The 19,860-nt window shown below is 57.7% G+C and overlaps 1 protein-coding gene across 4 annotated transcripts in view; it reads left to right on the top strand.

The window, feature by feature from the left end:
* The window catches only part of STS (steroid sulfatase), a 96,461-nt gene that overhangs the window by 8,016 nt on the left and 68,585 nt on the right, over positions 1–19,860 (top strand). The window contains exon 1 of one of the 4 annotated variants that reach the window (XM_016123775.2): positions 559–1,558. The exons of the other annotated variants lie outside the window; for them this stretch is intronic. The gene's annotated coding sequence lies outside the window, so the exon portion shown is untranslated. Of the gene's footprint in view, positions 1–558; positions 1,559–19,860 lie in introns of those variants that run through there. 4 annotated transcript variants of the gene reach the window in all.

The following is a 19,860-nucleotide window of genomic DNA, read 5'->3' as shown; positions in this document are numbered from 1 at the left end:
AGGTCTGGGGTCCAGGCTGCACCCCCAGAATCGCTCCATCCGGAGGCACTGGCTATGCCATCAGTGACGGATGGAGACCACCGGGAAGGCGGTGTAGAGCCATTTGGAGCCCTGCTCAGCAGGTCTTCCTGCGAGGAGGAAGGATAAGGGGAGGGGCCGCCAACTGCCGCGGAGGCCAGCCGTGTCCCCGGGGCAGCGATGGGGTGCGGTTCACCGAGCAGGTCGGCTCGGCTCCCAGGGGCTGGCGGTGCCCTGCAGGCTGGGGTCGAGCCGCTGAAGCGTGCCCTGGCAGCGGCCGCCACGGGAGCAGCGCCCGGCCCCGGCCCCGGCCCTGGCCGCCCCTCCGACTCCCCGTGCAGGTGTTGGCAGGGCGTGGAGGACGGGGTGGGCCGGAGCAGCAGCTGGGGTGCAGTGGGCGGAGAAACGAGGAAGCCGGAGGCAGCTCTCTACGCGCCCTTCCTTGCAGGACCGGCAAGCGCACGCCGCAGCCGGGCCCCCCACACCCGCCCCCGGCATCACGCCGCAGCTGGGGATGGGCGCGAGGCCTGCTGAGCTGCAAAGCAGGCGGGGGCCGGAGCAGGGAGCGGACACGCGGCCATTGTGTCCGCCACCCGGTACGGAGCGTCTCTGCACCGTGCAGGCCTCGCAGAGACCCTGGGAGAGCCGGCGTCGCCTCGCGGGGGGCTCACAGTCACGCTTCCTCCTGCTCCGCGACCTCTTCTGTCCTGGGTGCTCTGCCCCCACCCTCCCCGGGGCGACCAGCAGGAATGGGAACTGTGTCGGCCCTCACAGCACTGGGTGCTGCTCAGTGGAGGGCCGACCAAGAGCCAGAAGGTCACCAAACCATTAAACACGAGCAATGTTTTATTTACAGAAGTGGATTAATAGAAACAAAGAGGCCTGAGTTAGCCTCCCCGCCCCCCGCAGCCTCCCCCGAGCAAAGCAAAGTGCGGGAAGGTCTTTAACCCGGGGTCTGATTTCCTGCAAGACGGGGGAGCAGACGCCTCTCTCATCTCATCAGCCTCAGCATGTTGCTTCTTCGTGAGCACCCAGGAAGCTGACGGGGTGGCCTGGCTCTCCGGAGAACCCCCGGCGTTGAGGAAGAATGGATTCCTTGAGGCTCTTCGTGCTGCGAATGAGGGCGTGACTCACAGCACAGGCCCACGGGGCACGGGTGCCTCAGGCCACCAGCAGGGCATTCAAAACGTGACCGGCGCCTCCCAGCCTCCCAAGCCGGTGTGTCCACACCGCAGTTCTTCATCAACGTGATCACCCTCTGATTGATATCTAAGACACGTGTAAGCGAAGGCCAGGCGGAGAAATGCAGCCACTCAAATAGCTTTTTTATGATAGATTTGCCCATTAACTCCGGTGACCTTACGGCCCATGCCGGTCCATATAATTGCCCGGGCTGTCAAATGCTTATTCACAGCCCGGGAGCTTTGAGCTGGGGCGCTGCCGTCCTGTGTGGTTATTTGAAAAGCAGTGTGGCATCTTGGACGAAGGGGTAGCATCCACCCCCAGAGAGCAGCCCTGCCTGAACGTCTCATAGGAACTGGTGAGTGGAATGATTTTTTTTTTCCCCTTCCGCCGCTAAAATATTAAGATAAGTGATGGCAGACAGTGGCTGCTGAGGAGTCGTCATTTCGGTGCGTCTGCTTCAAGGAAGGTTATTTACAGGCGTCTGTGTTTTCCCCTAGTCTGGGATAAAGGGCGTACAGGCTAAGGGTTCATTGCATAAAATGGAACTGTGAAGTCTCAGCTCCGGGAGCTGGAGTTTTAGGCTCCCTTCTGGGGGATGCTGTTGCGTATTCTTATCTGTACTGTTACATTGTTTTAAAATGTGTAAAACCAGTTGCAACAAGTTATATACTATGTTTCTATTTGTTCATTTACTGTGAAACAAGGAAGTCTTCAGGATAACAATGTAACTGCCAAGAAGTCTCTCTCCCTCCTCCTTCTCTTCCTCCCTTCCTTCCTTCCTTCCTTCTTTCCCGAATTAAAATGCTCCTTTGTAAACACAACTTGGTAAAAAGAATAATGGAGAGTTTATACGGAATGAACGGAAGAGAAAATGAGCAAATAAAGACTTGCATTTGGCTTGGGCTGTAGCTTACTCAAATCAGAAAGTGAGTTAATTAAATTTATACATCAAAATATGAGACTTGTCTTAGTTACATGCTAATGAATATGAATAACTTGTATTTGCCGAATATAAATAACTTGTATTTGACGAAACACATTCTGTGAAATATTGGTGTTACTCTACGTTACCGTTTGTTGCCTTCCTAAAAAGTAAGTTTGAAAATGAATTGCTAGCAGTTCCGCCCTATTTTAAAGCTTTTAAAAATTTTTTGACATATTTTTTTCCATTTGTAATACGCATTTTCGAAATCTGTCATGGGCCCCTCGAATTGGCATCTTAAAAACCAGGAACAAAACAAACTATCCTGCCTAATGAGAGGCGTGCCCCTAGAACATGAAATCTATCCTCAGGACCTTGACGACAGAGGCGTCTTCACAGTCTGCGCTGGCTTTGTTTGGATGTGGTTATGACTCCCGCGTTTGAGGTTCTATGTGTCTGTGTGGACCATCTCTGTAAAGGAGATGGGCTAGGTAGACAAAGAGTGAGACCTCTTTGTGATTCTGGAATCGACCACTCTGGTCTGAAAGTTTATATCGATTACAGAAGAGAAGGATCTGGGACCTTCGCAATGCGTGCCCTGCCCTGCCAAATCCACCTAGTATGGACCAAACGAATGTATAATTTTCTTGCCCCGAGGTGAGATGTTAAGAAACTTGTCAATAGTGCACAGAGTTGTGAGAGAATGCTCGTCGCGGGTTAAGATGTCCAGTTCTTGCTCGTTTTTCTTCTCGTCAGGGTAATTAGCGTTTTCTACGTCCTCTGTGCTAATCTCGCGTCTTGAATTAGAGGGCTGAGGAAAGAATCATCATCGTCGAAGGCGATGTCGCTAAAAGTTGTTAAACTACTTTCTTGAAAGATCATTCCCTTCGTTGGTCATCGATGATGGCCATTCTCGTAAAACGTGTGACCATTTAAGCTGACGGATTACCCCTATGAATTGCTATCTGCAGTGACATTCATATTTACCAACTGAGAAATTGCCCAACATATGCATTTGTAATGAGATGATGGCGTAACAGCTAATGACGTCATAATGTAAAAGCTTTCGGTGCGTGAAAGGAAAGAAAAAAAAAAAGATAGAATGGCTCCCTTCTAGTTTGCGTTAAAAATCTGAACAGCGAGCATGAGGCACCCCTTAACAGGCTGAGTGAGGCCGGCGTTAAAAACGTGTGGGCGACAGCCATGAGGTGTGCTCCGCGGACCTGTGTCTGTCTGCACCGTCTGGTCTGCATCTCGCCTTGTCATTAAAATTCCTGCCTTGTGTGCAAAGCAGCCCTGTGAAACTCGTCCACCCAGTCCACAAGCCCTTACCCAGCTCTCGATCCAGGGTGTCAGGATCGTGGCGACGACGAAACAGGAGTAGGAGCTCACCTCCAGGGTGCCCGCGGAGGGGGACGGACCCTCGGTTACATGCCGCCGGCGCCGGCGCCCGCGGGAAGCGCGTGTTTACGCGGAGCCGCAGGCGGACACGCGGCGTGGGGCTGACTCCCGCGCCCGCTCCCACGCTCGTGGGAAGCCTGGAGGTGGGATGGGGGGGCGTCCCGGATTTGGGGGCGTCTTCCCCAGAGATAAACGAGGGCGCGGGCGTCATGCCCTTCTGCAGTTCCTCATCTTCCTCGGCGTGGCTGGCCTGACACTGGGAGCCCCTCGCCTGCTCTCGGGGCGGCCCGGGAGGTGCCCGCATCACCCCGCGCCCTAACCGCGACGGCCAGGAATGTCCCCAGATGTTGTCGTGTGTCCCCGCGGCGCCGGCCGACGCCCCCGGAGCTGGAATGAGAAAGGCGCGAGGCCCCCTTGTCCCAGGGGCGGTGCCGCACACAGTAGGGTGTTCACCACCTGTCTGCCCACTGGCCCACCCCCGGCTGCAGTTCAGCGTTCTCTCCAGACAGTGCCAAATGCTCCCTGAGGGGCCAAAGCGCCCCAACCCCCCCCCCACCCGCAGCTCTGGGAGCCGGAGGGAGCGGGCAGGGCCCTGTCTGCCTCCCGCCCGGCTGCCTCCGGGTTTCCGGGCAGCTATCCTGTTTCGCTGGAGGGTGCCCCAGCTCCTCTGACATGGGCCACTGGGCGGGGGTTTCCTGGGTCCTCTCCCCTCCCCGCCCGCCCCCCGCCTCCTCTGGAGTTATCTAAGTGACTTGTTCAGTGTAGACAGGCTTTTCCAGGCCTCTTGATGAGTGTTTTCAAAGTCCTGTCTTTTGAATTCGAGATAAGAGTCCTCTGTCTTAAGCCAAGAAGGGCACATGCATATGCAGCTGTGTGTGTGCGCGTGCGTGTGTGCGTGTGTGCGTGTGTGTGTGTGTGTGTGTGTGGACGCACAAAGGGAGGTGATGGCAAACACACACATTTCGTTTTCATCGAGCCGCAATCGCCATGCGATATCGTAGAAGCTTCCGGGACGTGAGCTGATGTGATGTGCCTTGCGCCGAGAGGCGAGCCGCACGGCAAGCTCAGGGAACGTTCGGCACCTCGCATAGGCACCCTTTTTTTGTTTGTTTGTTTTCTGGCCTGACCTGGTCCGCGGTGTGTGTAACGGAATGCTTGCTGTCGGAGGAACGCCGCCGTGCCCTCTCCGACTTCCCGACACGGTGTCACAGGCAGCCAGGCTCCAAAGCGGTCTGCGGATACTTGTACTAGATTTATGTTTGTAAAAATTTTTTCAGAGAAAACCATTGCCTTCTAAAATCCCAAACGTCCTGCCCCCGGAAGTTCGCGTTTCGGGACTGTGGAGGCGGAGGTGCAGTTGCAAGCAGTGGGGAGTTCGGTGTTTAAGCCGCGCGACTTCGAGGGTCAGGCAGTTGACGCTGCGTGGTCTCCCCGGGCTGCGAGGTCCCTGGGTGTTGCCGTGGCCTGCCACGGCCGCGGCCCACCGACACGGCCTCGCTGCCTCCTCTGTATTCTCCGGGTGTCGCGCTAATGCGACAATATCAGAGAACTAAATCCAGCCGGAACAGTTGGGCTCAACGCTCTGCTCTCTGTCCCCTGGCCCAGGGACCCACAGCTCTGTGCCCTTCTCCCCAGCCCTAGCACCTGAGATTCAAGGAACCACTTGCCAAGTCACCCTGGGGCCATGACCGCGCCCCATGGGGATTCTGAGCCCTGGGCATACTGAACCTAAAGGCACGTCTCACTTTTGAACTGCCAGGCACATGATGTCATTAAAAATAATAATAATAAAGGTTCCAAGTCCATTTTTGGTTAAGAAGAAAGGAACAGTATTGCTCGCTGGAGATAACGTGCCTCTAAGACGTCTGTTCTCAATCTGGGCACAGTTGTTCTCCGGGGCTGGGGAATCCTTTCTTGAGCGGCGGGTGTCGGACATCGCAGGGTGTTTAGCTGTCGGCACCCACCCGATGCTGACGACGGCAGGGACTCCGCACCCTGCCGAACGTGTCCCCGAGGCATGAGCAGCGTCACTCTCTGTAAGACACAGCTTTGCCTCGGAGCGGAAGTCCCGAGCTCGGCACGGCTGATGCGTGGGGCCAGCTCACTGTCTTGTCACGGAGTGTCTTCTGCATTGCTGGGCACTTAGTAGCATCTCTGGCCTCTGCCCACTGGATGCCAGGAACGCCACCCCCGAGTTGCGATCAGCAAAAATGTCTCCAGATGATGCTAAGTACTCCCTGGCGACGTCACCCCAGAGGACAACCCCTGGTCTAGGCCGATGCCGTGCTCTGTGCTGAGTCACATTTTTCAGGTGATAAGGCTTCAGGTAGTGTCTCTGTCAGGACCTTTGCTTCCCGGCCGCGGTATCACATGCAACATGGGTGGCCTCGTCAAAGGGGTGTCGAAATCGGCCCCCGTGGGCATTGTGGGTCATATGAGATGATTGACATATCAGGGGGGCGGAATCACGGAGCCGGCAACAGGAATTGCAGGAAGTGAGCATCGCAGATCCCTCCGAGGGATGGCGTTCATTAGGCGAGGGGGTTCCCGGGGCAGGCGCGGCAGCTGGAGGGCACGTGACTCACAGGCTTTTCGGGGGGGAAGGCACAGGAGCTCAGTGCCAGCTTGCTAGAACCCACAGAGGGGTTTTTCGGTGGCGTCCGTGGGAAGTTCCCAGATTCAGAGGAAAAGCCGCAGGGCCCGGGGCCGATTGCCTGGAAAACAAGCTCAAAATGCTTCCTGACTCGGACGTGACCCGCAGCTGCCGGCTCTGGCTATGGACGGAGGCTCCACCGTTGGATCTGCATCCCGCTTGAATTCTCCGGTGTTCTTCCGCTTTTCCGTCGGGGAGAGGGGGCCCTGGTCCTTACCCATCACCGTGTGGCAGGTCAGCACACGGGACCCAGTCTCCACGTGAGCACGTCACGTCGTGCTAGCGAGACCAGAAAGCTGGGTGGCGGTTTTTTTTTTTTCTGTCAAAAGTCAACTTCAGCTTTAATCTCTTTCTTCATGTTTTTTTTTTTTTAATTGGGGCGAAATCCACGTAACGTGCAGTTAACCGTTTTAAAGTGTACGATTCAGAGGCGCGCACTGCATTCCACCCCTTTGTTCAGCCACTTCCTGTCCCATTCTAGAACATTCTTATCGCCCCCCTAAAAAACCCCGCACCCTCCATCCACGGCCTCCACCCTGGCCTCCCCTGGCCCCTGCCCTGGTGACCACTGACGCACTCACTTCCTGTCTCTGCAGACGCGTCGGTTGTGGGAATTCCACGTGAACGGCGTGTTTGCCACGGGCGTCCGTGTTTTCGCGGGCGTCACGGTGTCGTGCCGGCGTGTGGCCGGGCGACAGCGTGTCGTGAGCATGGACCTGCGTCCGCCCGGCGAGGGTGACGGGCGCTTCCGTGGGCCCGGCGCGCACGCTCACCCGAGGGCCTGCTCTCGGCTCGGCCGGCTGAGCCCGCAGGTGCGCGGCGGCCGCGTCGCGAGGCCGTTCCGCGGTCCGCCTTCGGAGGAGCCGTCGGGCCATTTCCTCCTCGCGGCTTTTCGTCTTTTTCTCGAAGTCCTCGTCCGGCAGAATCGTGTCTACTGTGGCGGGGCGGTACTGACAGGCGCCAGGCCCGTGTCTCCGGTCGGGCCCTCCGCTGAGCCGCTGTCGGTCGGCATACCCGGCAGACTGCGGTGCACAGCGTGGCGTTTGGGAGGCGTGTTTCGGTGGGACGTGCAACCTTTTCGGAGAAGCCGTGGCCGGGGGCATGTCTGACTCGGGCGTCATGAAAAGCCGGCGAGGCCCACCCAGAAACTCGGCTGGTCCGATGTGTGTCTCGGTGGCCTCCAAGGTGATAAGATGGCGAGGTCCTCGGGCTGGCCCACGGGTCTGCACAGGCCATCACTGCCAGCCTGGCACGGCCACGGCGCTCCCGGCTTGAGAAAACTGTCCCTGGTTATTTTCTGCAGCTTGGAAGTCCATGGGGACACTTACTGGTCCTGAGGCTCCCTGGCCTTCCAGGAGCGGGCAGCAATTCCTGGAGTCCGTGAGTCGTGAGCCAAACCTGTGACTCTGTGCGCACTGAGCATGCCGCCAGGAGCCAGTGGGGTCTGCCGGGACCCCCTCCGCCTGCCCGTTCTCCGAGACGGGTCGCCCAGTGCTCCTCCAGCGCCTGGCCCCTCTCTCCCCTGCTCCCAGCTCAGCCTCCGTCTGCCACCTCACCTCCGTTTTGACCTAGGGACAGATCCTGAGGTCCAGGGGATGGAGCCAACGGCTCATCACCTTGTGATGTCCAAATTCCAGCTCTCTCAGGAGGCATTATCTTCGGGTCGACTGCCTTAATTTATGCCTGTCTTCCAACTCCCATGTCTTCGCCCCCGACAAACACAGTTGCAACCGGCTGACGAGTTACGAGATTAGGGATTTTATTAGACGTTGCAGCACAGAGGTGGCCGAGGGAGTACTCATAAATTATTTTCAGCAAAGAGAGTGCCCTCGGCCACTGCCGGCCCATTAATTAGCCAAGGAAACGTGCCACGTACAGTGCGTATGTATGTGAAACACGTCTCGCACCTACGTATGAATTTGATGAGATCCATAGTTGATAAAGCCATACGGGGAGCCTTTCCGGCACGTGAAGAGTCACAGAAACCCCACACATACATAGCTGCCAGTAATATTTCCAAGTGGAAGGTCCGTCTCTGTGACTTCTTCATTCCCGGTCATGCGTTTGGTAGTTGTGCCTTTTAAACCGAACGAACCTTGCGCCTACAGTTAAAGAGACTAGCGTCACAAGCACGTAGCATGGATGTGGAGAATCGTTTCGGTGGCGCGTTCACAGTTTGCTACCAAGTAACTGTAGCGTAGTCACCCATTCGCTTGGCCCGATGCCAGCGGTTAGTTACTCTGTTCAGAGTTAGTTACTCTATTCAGAGTTACTTCTGTGCTTTTCAGTAAGACATTTGGGATTTCCTTCTTTACAGGACGGTAGACAGGAAGGAAAAGGGGGCACCTGGTGTTCTGGAAATGACCTTGAGGGTATCGTCCTTTCTTTGGGTATCCTAGCTAAAAATCATGACTTTGCAGCATCCGTAAGCTCAGAAAGCAGAGGGTGCTCATCTTTGAAGAGGGGCAATGGGAAGCATTGTACCCGCTCTGCGGGGCTCCACGGGGCCTGTGAGCCACCCGACCCCGCCACCAACACCTGGTCATGAGAGTCCCCCTGAGTCCCCCGAGTATCGCTCGCTGGCGAACTTGGCCATGAGCCACGTGCCTGGGTTACTCTCTGCACTCTCCTCCTCTGTGGTGGGGGCCCTGGGACACGTCCCCGCCGCGCTCGAAGGTGCAGTTGGCAGAGCGCTTGTGCGTTCACCCATCCACCGCGAACGCCAAGGGAGCGTGCATGCCCGGCCCTCGCTGTGAGAGGCCGGCAACGTGCGCTAAGGACCCAGCAACTCATCGCTCTACTTCTCTTAAAGCACCGGAGGTGAGCGGGTGCCGACCGCCAGGGACGTCAGGGGGAAACTGACCCGCCCTGACGTGTGCACGTTTTCCGGAAAGAGAGCAAAGGACAGGGAGACCTTGCAGAGTGCAAATGTCCAACCTCCTTACTGAGTGCATAAGCACCAGGCAAAGTTCTCCTGTGAGCGAACAGACTGAAAGAATCCCACTCAGGCTGTGTTCTTCCCTTTCTGTAAATAATTTTGATGGAAGACGTGTTTACAACTTTTAGGAGGCGTATCGTGCATGTCATTTAGTTCACCCAGCTGCACAAGTCACTGGTTTTTATTAAAATTACCAAGTCGTGGGCTCATCGCCATCAATCAGTTTGCGAGCATTCTTGCTGCCCCGGGGAGATCCTTCATGGCCACCTCTGTTAACACCCCACGCCCACGCCCTGCCCGAGCTCGGGCCCTCGGATCTCGTAGGATCCACCTCACGGGACTATACCCTCGGGGGGTGTCGACGGCGATCAGATGGCGCCAGTCTGCTACTGGACCCTGTAATCAGGGTCCTGGAAAGATGCAGGAGGAGATCGCTCAGGCACGAGGCCGCCGGGCCTCCGTACTCGGCCAGCCTCCACGCCCCTCGCTGTCTGGGGGGCTGCGTTTTGTCCGTGTTGGCACAAAGTCACCGACCCCCGTTCCCGGCATGTGCGGCCCCGTCCCCCTACCTCCATGCTAGCTTCCTGAGGAAAGGCCTGTGACATTCTCTCTCGTTCTTGGGCCCCTAAGACAGATGTCCTTCATAAGCACGTTAATGTCGGCCGGTGAAACCCTCCGTTTGTGTGTGTCTGAGGCTGCTGTCATTCGGACAAATGTCTAATTATTTCGCAGGACGCCGCTGATTGTAGGAGTAAGTGAAACGCCCTGGTTACGGACTCATCACACACTCGCAGATAAAACCCAAAAGGTGAACTCTGGACGGGGAAGCCTGTCGGGGTCTTATTTGGTCAAGGATTTCAAAAAAAGACAGACAATCCAAAGTGATGTACTCCGGGAGCATACAATAGACCATCGGGTCTGGTGCAGACAATGAGCGATTCTTTCTTACCTGCAGACAAGGGAATTGGCAGGGAGGCCTCCCTTTGTTTCTCTGGGGACTCGCCTGCGGGCCACCTGCCGGAATCCTTGCCCAGCTAAAAGCTTAATCTCTGATCAACTCTTTTTTCTTTCCGGAGACTGCACCCCACAGATAAAATATTGCTGTGAAATGGAGTGTGATAAACAAGGATTGTGGGTTGGCAATGCTCGGGGGGAAGTGACCATACTCGTTTAAAATCTGATATAGCGAAAGGCCGACCTCAGGTCGGCGTGTGCCCCGGGGTTTGGAGTCGCACAGATAAAAAGACGGATATTATCTGCTGGCCGGGCGCTCTGACAAAGGAACGGCTCCAGCGTTAGGATGTACTCCAACATGAAAGTCCGCCAACACAAAGGCAAAACCGCCATGGACGGGCCCGCCCGGGGGACAGAGCTCCATCCACTGTGAGAAAGCAGTGGGGAGGTGACGGATTTCCCGTCTCACGATCCCGGACTTTGAAAGTGAAGATTTGGGAGGAGGGGGCAAGGCGAGAGAATCGTGGTGGGAAGGGCTGACCTGTCTCTGTCTACCGTCCGGGGGACCGAGAGCCGCAAACAAGCCGATAAAAACGGTCACTGGCCCCTCTGGCTCCCGGCGCGCCCCTGAGTCAGGGTCCATGTCCTGTGATGGGCCAGGCCCCCCCTGCCTCAGACCCCGCCCCGATGGGGCTATTTAACCCACCAATGAAGTTTGAAAGTCCTGAGTGCAGAAAGGCAGGCGCGGGGTGCGCCCCACCTGGCGCGAGCCGGCGCGGATGGCTGGTTTGTCTGTCTGCCCCGTGCGGCGCGCCTTGCAGGCCACTGCGTGGGGACGGTTGCTTGGGTCACCCCGCAGCGCTGGCTCGCGACCTCGGCTCGTCGGGCTGTTGCTCGACGATTGAGACCAGACGCCGTTCGCCCTCCGCCGCCTTCCGAGTCCACCACCCTCCCGGCCTCCCAAAACTTCCAGCGGCCTCTCTCACTTTGAGCAGAAAAGGTTTCCTCTGAATATCTGGCCGCAAACCCGCACAGGAACTTCCGGGCCAGCAAGCGGGGGTCGTCGAACTGAACTCCTGGACGCTGTCCCTTTGAGTCCCTAGGCTTGTCCTGCTGCTAGGCCGTCTTGACGGGTTCCTCCTGGCTTCCCAAAGCCAAGGTCTTTCTCGATGCGCCTGAGTCAGAAAAGCCATGTCCACAAAGCAGCTGCACTGGTACAAAAAAAAAAAAAAACCTCTATGAATATCAGCTTCCCCTTCCGTGAAGTAGCAAGGAATAATAAATTCTAGATAAGACCGTGCGACAACATATAGGTGACGTGCATTTACAGTGTCAGCGTTGTAGATAACATACTTTTACAGTAGCAAAGCAACACCTAGGACCTTCTGCAGCCGTTACTAATCGGCGACAGTGACGGTATTTTATTGAGTTCCCTCTGCCATGCACTGCCAAGATTTTCCAAAGTAGATACGTCCAAAACCCACGCTGCGGCGTCTCCTTTCTAAACCGTCTGCGCCTTCGGTACGTCCGAGGTCGGTTCGCGGCGCCCGGGCCCTGCAGGTCGCGTGCCGGGAGGGTCTGTGTCCACGTCTCGGTCCCTGGTCCAGCCGCTCACCTGTCTGGCTGGCGTGGTTTCCGGAATACCTGTTGAGCTTATTCCTCGCTGTGCCCACGGCCCCCGCCTGCCACCCGCGTTCTTAGCGCTTTTTAACGGTGACAGACGCGCCATCTGGACGCGCCCAGCAAAAGGGGACTTCGGGCGCCGGGGCCCTTTTCGGGTTTTGCTCCCTGTGCCTGTCTCGTCCCTCCAGCCGTCCCCGGTTTCCGGACTTGTCTGGTTGCATCTGGTCCTTTCCACCCGGACGTTCCTCAGAAGTAGGATTCGTACCGGCAGCTTCGAACCACTGACATTTACCCCGGTGACTCCACGGCCGGTCTAGTCCCCGAGTCACTCGCTCTCGGCCCACCGAGCCAGCACCCCATTGGTTCCAAGATTTCAGACCGTGCGGGATTTCAGGTTGTCCCCGAGGCACCCCAAAAGGTTTTAGATCCCAGGGCGATTTCCAGGAGAAGAGCGGAGGTGGGGGGCAGGATGCCTTCGGGAAACCGAGGGGCCTTCCCTTTCCTGCCACGCTTCTGGAGAGGGTCGTGGGGAGGCGGCTGTGGCCGCCGCCCTCCCCGCTCACGCAAGCCACCGGGGTGGCGCCCACGCTGCGCCCCGAGGCTCCGGTTTCTGAGGCCGACTGGTGACGTGACAGCAGGAAAACTCAGTGTCCCCGGTTGTCAAAGTCATTTCTTGAAAAACACAAGGCGCTGGAGATGAATCATCCTCGGTCGTCACGGCTGGCCGTGTCTCTGCGAGTCAGAGTTGTCACCGTGCGCGGCCAGGCAACGTGACGGAAGCAGGGCGCAAGGCCCTGGCCGTCCGCTGTGGACTCAGCTGCCTCCCGGTGTGACATTGGGCGAGGTCACCGCCGTCCTCTCGGCTGGAAGTTGGGGTCGCTGGGTTTTAACACCCCGGTGGTGTGACGGAATCCGCCCTGGCGCAGGCCGACGCCGGGATTTCTCGAATGTCCCGAGCTTTCCGGCGGCTGTAAAACCAGGTGTTAATGTAATGAATGCCGTCGCTGCGGGCGGGGCGGGGTTGTTTATCAAGCATTGGGTAATTTATAAAAGTCTTCACCTGAGAGAGCCGGCACGCACCGTAAATTCCCCCAGCTACCCAAGATGAATAATTTTCCACTGAAAGCAAGTAATTATGGATCTGCCTCTAAATCACGTTGTAAAAGCCGTGCTCCGAAGTTGACGCACCGTCCTCATAAGGCATACGCCACTCACCAGCCCGTGTACCAGCCGGGGCAGACGAGAGCGGGATTCGCCCCGGTCGCCTGCTTCCCCGTGGACACCCGCGTCACTCCCTCGCCTGGGGAGAACGGGGCGTTTGCCGTCCGTCGAGGAAATGTTCTTCCCCGTCGTGTTTCGTTCGGCAGGGCCGGCGCGCCAGCCAAGCAGAGACCGCGCGCCCCGGTCCGCGGTAAGGCCGCGAGGCGGCACCGGCCGTTAGCCCTGGGCCCGTTCGCGGCCCGCGGGCGTGCATTCTTTGAATGCGTCATCGTTTGGAGCAGAGCGAGGTCAGACTGGGGAGGAGGCAAGAGCGAGCCCCGCCGTTGAAGCCGTCGTCATGAGGACACCCGTTGGGAAGGCGAGGCCGTGCCGGGGAAGGCTGAAGGTGAAGAGGAGGAGAGACTCGTTCAGGGAGCCGTCTGGGGAGGCCGCTGCCCGCGGGGTGTTGGCGTGAACCCACGCGGGACGCGACCCAGGCTAGCTGGGGACTCTGCAGAGCCGGCTGCCGGGCCCCGATCGCTGCTCTGGCCCGTGGCCCCACGGCCCTGCACCAAGCTCACGACACGTGCAGGGCTTTTTCCGAGTTCCCCGGGGTCTCGGACGGCAGCCGTAGCGTTGGGAGCCTTGGCGTCACGGCCGAGCCGAGGGTTGCTTGTCCCGTGACTCGATGCTGCACACGGACGGTCTGCTAACAGATGGTTATGCTCAGCCTCTCCGATGCCGTGATTCTGTTCTCGAGGGCAGCCCCCAGCTTCGTATGACAAATACCATTCCCCACGCGTGAATCCCGGTGTGGAAGGGGGTCACTGAGAGGCGACTGTAGATTCGGGCGTTGTCGATGTGTTGGCTTTATGCATTCGTCCCGAACCTTACCGACTGTGTTCTAGGTCTTTCATGGAGCAGGCTCCCATCCTGCAGTGGGCACCGGACCTTTAAAATGTAGGCGAAGAAGGGTGAAGCCAGCACACGTGGGCACGCGTCGGGGGGGCTCTGTATGTGACCCCGAGTGTTCTCTGCGGGGCCTCCGCTGAGTGACTTCAACTTTCCCGGCCCCACGAGATGCAGATCCTTTATCCTGGGGTGACTCCGACCCCCCAGCAAGGCAGCATCGGGGCGCGTGTCCCTGACATTCTCCCGCCAGCTCTGACCCTGAAACTCTCAGGGCCGCGTGCCTGTAACCAAGGGCGACACAGGCTGTCAGCGGAGTGGGGGGCAGGATACGGGGTGGGAACGTGCCTTCGACAACAGTGTACGCCTGCGGCCTGCGTCGGCTCCCTGCGGTCGATCTGTGGGTGCTGATTTGAGAAACGACAGAAACGAGGAACTCTGTGCCCCCCCCCTCCAGCGATGAGAAAAGAAGGTTGTTTCCAGATCAGCGTTAGCTTCCGGCCACCCGCCACCGCCCTGTGCTCCAGGACGCTGGGCTGGAGACTGGACCCCCAAACATGCCTAAAGAAGGGTCTTTACCTGAGGGTAAATGGTGGCTCCCCAAAGCAGGTAACTCCCAGGACGCCAGAATGTGGCCTTTTGGGGGGACAGCTGCAGGTGTAATTAGTAAAGGTGAGACGAGCTTATGCCGCAGCCGTGTGGACCCCGAGCCCCGTATGGCCCTTGTCCTCATAGGCTGACGCTTACGGAGGGGAGGTGGCGGGCAGTCGCTCAGGGGCGGCTCCGCGTGAGCGTGGAGCGTGGAGGCGGAGCTCAGAGAGGCACGTCTCGCGGCCGCGGGGCATCCGGGCTGCTGGCGACCGTGTGTCTGCACACGTCGGGGTCCGTCTCATTTTCACGTCGCCGTCTTTACAGACGTCGACATGTATAAGAAGCCCCGAGCACGGCTCGTTTCCAAGCCCGTGTTACACAAACAGTTAACCCTGAGACTGCTCACAGCTCCCCGGGAGAAACTTGCAGAACTCATCGCAGAACTAATTTGAGACCTAAATCCAGCCAGTGTTTCGCGAGACCTCCCCAGCTCTGTCTGAGGCCGCACACGGCCCTTCGGACGCTGGACCAGCAAGGACGCAGCCAGGCCTGGGGGAATCCGGCTGTCTGGCCCCAGCGGTTACACGGGTAATGACTCACAGGACAGGAACGGGCACCGACCTACGGCTCCGTCCACGCGAGGGGGTCGGCCAGCTCCCGCGGCTCACGGCCCGGGCGAGGGGCCGTGCGAAGCTCGCCGCCAATGCAGTCTCGCAAACAGAGACGTTCGCATGGCGTGGGATGCGTGTGATCATAATCAAACGTAGCCTTCCCTTCGAAATATCGTCACCGACTCCCTTTGGAAAGTATATACGTACGAATTACAGTACAGATTCAAGCAGCAACAACCGTGCCGTCCAAAGCCAGCCAAACGAGCAACTCCACAAGTAAGACAAAAGTTGTCCGATTTTGAAAAAACTTGGCAACATTGGAACTTTATCCCCATGGCAAAATAATAATAATAATAATAATAATTCTGTGCCTGAAATTCTTTTTCCCTCATCGGGTCAACATTATCGTGTTGAGCTGAGTGAAGGAAATTGTCGGGTGTCATAAATTCACACTCGGCTGTATTTCAGGCATAAAGCCTGCTTTGTTATAATTGGATTCCAGGACTAAAAACGCCGGCATGTTCGATAACGCATTCGAAGGCAACGCAGCCTCCCAGCCGCACGACGGAGTGTCCAGCGCGTCAAATGGAGAAATCCAGTGTTTCTTGGCGGCTTTCTCTTCTCCGAGCGCCATTTAAAAAATGTGCGTCTGCAGGACAGGGCCGCCGGTGGATGGGGGCTTCACCTGCCTCATCCGGTAGAGCGATCCTTAGCCCTCGTCTGCCTTAGATCCCCAGCGTTTCCCCAATCGCGGGCGCCACAAGCGCTCGACGTGTGCTGAATGCAGTGGACACCCGCCGTGGCTTTTCCGAAGCCCTTGCGGGCAGCCGTGCGTTGGGATTCGGCGTTGTGCATGTTTTGGAAAGATGATGTATGCCTTTGCCTAATCTCCGAAGACGCACTCCGCAGGTGAGAGCTGCACTCAGTAATCAAACACATTAATATTCCCGCAGAAAAGCGAACGAACGTTCCTCCCAGTGGGAGCCGTGAGGACCACGGCGCGGTAAGGATTTGTGTGCAGTGTGTTTATGTGGTAATATCCACTGATGATAGATCATCCGTCAGTGCCCCGATTTCTAAGGAAAGCGTCGGATATAGGCGAATTCAGGATAAAAGACGCGTACAGTTCGCGCCATATACGTGCGCGATCTCTGAGTGCTTGGAGAGGAGGCTACATCTTCCTTCTCACGTCCGGCCATTGGCCGTGGGAGGATGGTCAGAGCACGTGATTCTCCAGGGACGAAATGGTAATGCAGAAAAATGACCTTTCGAAATAATTATTTCGTTGTCTTCTCTCTTGTCAACGCAGGCTTCTCTCTGAGCAGTCTCTCTCTGACTGAGCCACAGTCTCTCATTCTCGGGGCCAACAGCTGACAGGTCACACGGCGTGACCATACGTAGGTCAGGGGTTGGCCAGCACTGTCTGCATAGGGCCACATGGCTAACAGCATGGGCTTCGCAGATCACGGGGTCGCCCCTGAGATTGTGGAGAGAAACCAGCCGTTCATAGCACGTACAGGGTTGGGCTGGGCTGTGTTCCAGGCACACTTCATTGACCAAAACGGGGGAGGTGGGATGGGGGGGACCTGGGCTTGGCTCCCAAGTCCCTCAGGGCACAGGTTGCCGAGCTCAGTCCCATGGAATGTTTTTAGTTTTTTTTCCACGGATGTTCACAGTGCTGTGGTTCTGACCATTATCCTCGTGGTCATCAGCAGACAGCACACAGAAAAATGAAAACAATGTGTGGCTGGTCTTCGTGGGACACACGATTCCTTGGCCAAAAGGCCGTAGGACAGATTAAACACTTAGGCGCAAAGAAGTGCCCGAGGGATCACGCTTCGCGAGAGGCGTGTGCGAGCGCCTGCCGCAAACTGTCTCCTTGTATAGTTTCCGTGCGCCTTTGTTTGCCTGGCGATGCTATGCGGCTCTGAACTGCTCACAAAATATTTCTTAGAGAATTCTTCATATTTCCACGGTGACGACTAGATAAACTGAGTCCCTGTATCCGTCAAGTTGGCTATCGGCCTTTCCAGCAGCACTGACCGCACTGTCTTGCTTCTGCCCAAAGCCTTGCCACACGCAGGGTCATCGACCTGAGCCCGAAGCCTCTTTCCCAGTGTGTGTGATGTTTTCTGTAGGATCTTAGCTTGGTGGCAAAAGGGGGGGCGCTTTGGTCAGCCCCGTCTATGTACTCAGGACTGAAGTTTCATCAGCTGTTGTCTGAGCTTGAGGACCAAGAAATAGTCCTGGGACAAGGTCCGTGTTCACGAGTGGTTTGGCCAGGTGAATTCTTGGGGGGTCGACACTTGGGGGAGTCAGCAAAGGGGGGCTAGGGAGAGGGAGGAGTCGATCGCTCATATCGTCACCACAGAGCCTTCACCCACGTCAGAGGGAGGCGTGGAGATGGGCGTAGCTCTCGGACTCCTCTGGCTTCAAGGCAGGGAGGGGCCGGACACCGTCCCTGGGCCGCGGCCGACGGTGGATAACATCACCCCGGGAAGGGCGGCTCGCCTTGACCACGCGCGAGTGCCAAAGACGGACCTCGTTCTCAGCGGCGTTGGCCACACACACACAACGGTCGGCTCTGGGACAGGATGGCGAAGCCCCCAGTTGTCACCTGACACCCGCACAATGCCGACTCCCAGTGAGGCGTCCAGCAAGGACGTTCTCTCTTCAAAGTCCTCAACGCGCGCCCTGCTTGTTCATGTCCGCGGGACGCTTTCTACCGGGCACTCCCTCTAAGCTCCCTGAATTCTCTCAGTCAAGCTGGGCGTTCATGCACACAGCTGCCTTCCGTGCCCCCGCTGGCCAGGATGCCGTGTGACCATCCGTGAGCGAGCAGGGTTCCAACGTGCCTGGGACTCTCCCCGTTTGAGAACTGGAACCTCTTGGTCCCAGACACACCGGGCTGACCGGTGACCTCGCGGCAAACCAGACTTCAATAGCGCGCCTTTCCTGTTTGATTACCACCTTCTTCATGCAGGAGTCCTCTGGGGCACCCCGCAGTCACACGCCATGCTGGGCGGCGCATGCTGGGTCTTCATCTTCTCACGGTTACACGGGGATGTTTTCAACCGTTGAACATGCTCCTGGTGCGATGAACCCTGAGGTCACGACACAGCCATCGCGCCTGGGGCCAGCCCTGTTGGTCCATCCGCGGTGGGTTTCGCTGCCCGGCGCAAGAGGATTTCCATGAACCACGTCGGTGCCCGGGGCGTCCTGTATCTCAGAGTCGAGTGCGAGGTGTGCTGGACGCCGTCTCACCCGGTCCTTACGTCACGGTGGTTTGGACAGGGCAGGAGAACGACGGGAAGAAGGACAGTAGGAAAAAGGAGCCAGCAGGTGACGGTCGTCGTCCTCAGAGGCGGGGAGCAGAAGCTGTGCCGACGCGGGGTGACGGCTTCTCATCCTGCGGGCGCGTTGCGGTCCAGGGCCCTCGCCGGGAGGCCGGGGCCCCCTCGCCTCCCGCCGTCCTCCTCTTGGGCGACCGCACTTCGCATGACGCATCGTGTCGGGAGCCACGCGTGTACACGCGTGTGCGCGGCCGGCGGGGGCCGCGCGTGCCCCGTTCCCCCGCGATCCCTCCCGCTTGAGCGACGACCGAGCGGCCCAGGGTCCGCGGCGCCGATTCTGCGTCGGGGCGCTGCCCCCCGGGGCCGGCTCGTGCTTCGCGGTGCGGGGTGCCAGGGCCGCTGCTTTGCGGTGGGCGCCGTGCCGGCCCGTCCTTGGCCTCTGCCCAGTGGGTGCCAGGGGCACCCACCCAACTGCGACAGCCAGAGAGGCCTGCAGGACCTGCCTGGAGGCGCCCGTGACAGAGAATCACGCTGGCCGAGAGCCGCGCCGGCATCGCGCGGAGAAACGTCTTTTGAGGACGGGCTTTCGCATCCTGCTTTGTGCGGCCGTGTGTCTGCGGCCGCGGTCCCCGGCGGCCGGGCTGCTGCGCTCGGCAGTGTGACTTGGTCCCTTCGTCCTTGTCCACCTGAGGGAGCGAACACAGACCATCACACGAGGGTCTGAGGGCCTCCATGCCGACAGGACCTGCAAGTCCGTTTTCTGGAAATAAACGCTGTAGGCGGGAGGAAGGAAAATGGGGATTTGGTTCTTTGCTGGGGTTGCCCGGCTGCCCATCTCCAGGCCCCTAGGATCCCGGTCTTGCCGTACAAGGTCACGGGGAAGGGACAGGAGAGGGGACCCTGCCGGGTGGCTCTGTCCTTCCTAAAGTGGCAGGTGCGGGACCCACAGTGACAATACTGCATTCCATTTCCACAGGGACTGGATATGAGGATTGATTGCAGTTCCAAATGCCATCTCTGGGGGAAAATAACGTTTCCGCGCACTGACTGACCCTAAGAAATTGTTGCTGGGAGCTTAACTCCCAGAAAGCAAGATCCACGTGGACAGAAACCTATACACCAGTCATTTTTCTCTCCCGCGGGGTCCTGCTGTGACGGGTATTTACCGGGCAGGAGTATGCTTCGTGTTTTAAAAGCATAAAGAATAGATTTAGACGTTCGTGCATTATTTCGAGGTGGGCGCTAGTGTTTGTCTAAATGTAAGCGCTTAGAAACGACATATTTTTTTCAATAGGGTCAAAATCATCTTATTGGGTTTTTCCTGAGTTCATTTTTAATTCACGTGTCGGGCTGCAGAGCAGAGGTTGGCAGACTTTCCGTAAGTGGCCAGGTGTAAGCATTTTTGGCTTTTCCGGATAAATATTGTCGTCTCGAGCGCCGACCTCTGACCCTAGAGCACAGAAGAGGCCCTAGGTCACGTCAGATAAGGTTCCGTTCTAGTATAGTTTGTTTACGGACACCAAAGCGTGAGTCACGTGCACTCTTCACATGTGGCAGAATAT

This window comes from Rousettus aegyptiacus, unplaced genomic scaffold, assembly GCF_014176215.1.
Source record: "Rousettus aegyptiacus isolate mRouAeg1 unplaced genomic scaffold, mRouAeg1.p scaffold_m13_p_19, whole genome shotgun sequence".
Lineage (NCBI taxonomy): Eukaryota > Metazoa > Chordata > Mammalia > Chiroptera > Pteropodidae > Rousettus > Rousettus aegyptiacus.
The sequence above is the reverse complement of the archived record's forward strand: the minus strand, read 5'-3'. Positions and strand labels throughout refer to the sequence as shown.